Below are 2424 nucleotides of genomic sequence, written 5' to 3'. Positions count from 1 at the left end.
AAGGTCGGTCAAGGAACTGGCGGTCGAGACTAAAGCTGCCTGCCATCCATCATTCATAGTTGGAACTGCGGTGCAAGCGCTCTCCCGTCCTCCGCGGCAAACGCCGCCGAGTCTGAAAAGGCTGGCGGCTGCCGGTCGCTTCCTGCGGCGAGTATGGAGTAACGACCCGACTATGTTGCTGCCCAAGTACTGAAGGAACGGCGCGGCATTCGGTCGGTCATGGAACTGGCGGTACGAGGGTGTGGCTGCCAAGTACAATAGGAACCGTGGCCCATAACGCCCTCCCGTCCTCCGCGGCAAGTGCCACCGAGCCCGACAGGGCCGGAGGCTGCCGGTCGGCTCCTGCTCGTGACGCGCGAGATGTCGAGATCGCGGTTGAATGCGACGACGTTGGCAGGCTATTCGCCCGCCGCCGAGGGAAAGGCGGCGCTGCTGCGAAGTACGAGAGGAAACGCGGCTTTGCTACGTCGGACGCGTTCCGCGGTTAACGGACTTGTGCGCTTTGGGAAGGCGCCGCACGTCGAAAGAGGATTTACGGACAGACGAGGGACTGAAGTCTCGAAACTTGAACGCACTTGCGGCCAGGCTCTTGCTGGCTTCGTCTTCCGCCTCGAGTAGAATTGTTGCGGCTCCGGCGCCGAAAGCTGTCCCTGGCACTGGCCGAGTGGTTTTGGAGAGCCGCGCGAGTACGCGCGCCGGGCTCTTGTCCGTCGTCTCAAGTAGACTGTCGGATCAGCAGCGGGTGTGCTGCGGCAATCCGCCGATGCGAAAGCGTGTTTGTGTGTTAGGGACATTGTGGTCAATTTGAGTACCCTTCTGATGACTAAAAGCGAGACACGTCGATGGGGGCGAGACCCCACCCGTGGCCGTGTCGCCGTGAAAGACTCCACAGCTGCTCGTGCCCCCTCATGGCCTTGCGGCTTTTTTCCAATTTTCGTGGAGCAATGTGAACGTGCACACGTAGCACACGGGTCCGGTGGGTGGTTGGCAGGGAAAACCGGCTTCGAGTGCTCGCAAAAAAGAAAAAGACGTGGTAAGGGGAGCCACGCCCCCGCGGGTGTGTAGCCGTGAGCGGCTCCACTGCATCTTGGTCCTACATCTGATCCTGGTGCATACAGAGTGGAGGCTTACGTGCACACAAAGGCTCGCGGGGTTTAGCTGGAAACGCAACACGCAAGTAGCAGGGTGTGGTGCGCCTATATGCTACCAGCTGTCTGAGACGCGGCTGTCGAAAGAGCGCGCAGACTCGAGGAGCGCGCGCAGAAAGGTGCCCTTCGAAACCACACACAGGGAGACGCCACGTGCCTAAAACCCTGGTTGTACTGTACGGAATTGAACAAACTACTTTTCACGACTCTAAGCGGTGGATCACTCGGTTCTCGGGTCGATGAAGAACGCAGCCAGCTGCGAGACTTGGTGTGAATTGCAGGACACACTGAGCACTGATTCTTTGAACGCACATTGCGGCCTTGGGTCTTCCCTTGGCTTCGTCTGTCTGAGGGTCGGATCACATATCAAGAGAGCCTTCGGCGCACAAGGGAACGTGCGTCCGTCGACTCGTTTTGACCGCGTCGGCATCACGGACAGTACGTTGAGTGCTGAAGCCACGCGCCAGCGGCCTCACGTGAGGGAGACGGTGGCGAACTGAACTGTTGTGCCAAAACTTCGCAGAGACGGAAACGAGGCATTGTACTACTGCAGCGCGGCTAGTGCGCGCCTCCGAAGAGACCGCCGCAGGATGGAGTCGGACACCTGCAGGGAAAGTGCGGTCTGAATCGCGAGGCGCAAACGTCTGTTGCGACAGCAGTAGCGCGCACGTTTGCGAGAGAGTCGGAAGCTTGCGTGCACGGACAAACGCGGGAAGCAAATGCCGGCCGATTCCCGCGCCGTGCGCTAAGCGAGCGTGATCGCACGTTGCGTTGTTTGCCTTCGGAGTACGTCGAGCTCTTGCAAAAAGGTCACTCGTCCGCGTCACCGCACGGGTGCAGGCGCCCTAGTCTGGGTTTCGTCGCAGGAATAGGAATCGGAAAAAATTCTTGCGCGGAACGGGGAGGACAAGGGTGCGCCCCGAAGCGGTAGTGATGCGGTTACGCGAGTGCGCCGTCTGCGAGCGCGAAGAAAACTGCACGACGAAATAGTCGCCGCGAAGCGGAAAATGTCTCCTTCGAAAGCGTGGGTTTGCCCGTTGGCGGGGCTGAAGCGTTCCGTCGTAGTCCGCCGTCGGTCCAAGTGCTTCGCAGTCTCTGCCCCGAAAAGACTGGGCCACTCCAGTTGGGGCAGGGGCGACGCCACACGAGACGATGCCCTCTGCCAGGCTACGAGTCCGTCCTGCGGCGCCCGCTGAAGCGGCGCGCTGCGTGGGCGGCATGCCTCGGCGGTGTTTTGGGCTGCAGACACGGTCGTTTGCCACGCAACTGCTCGTGC

The 2424-nt window shown here is 60.6% G+C and overlaps 1 non-coding gene across 1 annotated transcript; it reads left to right on the top strand.

Moving 5' to 3' along the window:
• The first annotated feature begins 1352 nt into the window (after positions 1–1352).
• LOC119451062 (5.8S ribosomal RNA) lies at positions 1353–1505 on the top strand. The gene has a single exon (XR_005191633.1). It is a non-coding gene; the product is annotated as a 5.8S ribosomal RNA (ribosomal RNA).
• Positions 1506–2424: the final 919 nt, after the last annotated feature.

The sequence above is a fragment of the Dermacentor silvarum genome, chromosome 4 (assembly GCF_013339745.2).
Source record: "Dermacentor silvarum isolate Dsil-2018 chromosome 4, BIME_Dsil_1.4, whole genome shotgun sequence".
Lineage (NCBI taxonomy): Eukaryota > Metazoa > Arthropoda > Arachnida > Ixodida > Ixodidae > Dermacentor > Dermacentor silvarum.
This window is presented reverse-complemented; position numbering and strand designations above follow the sequence as displayed.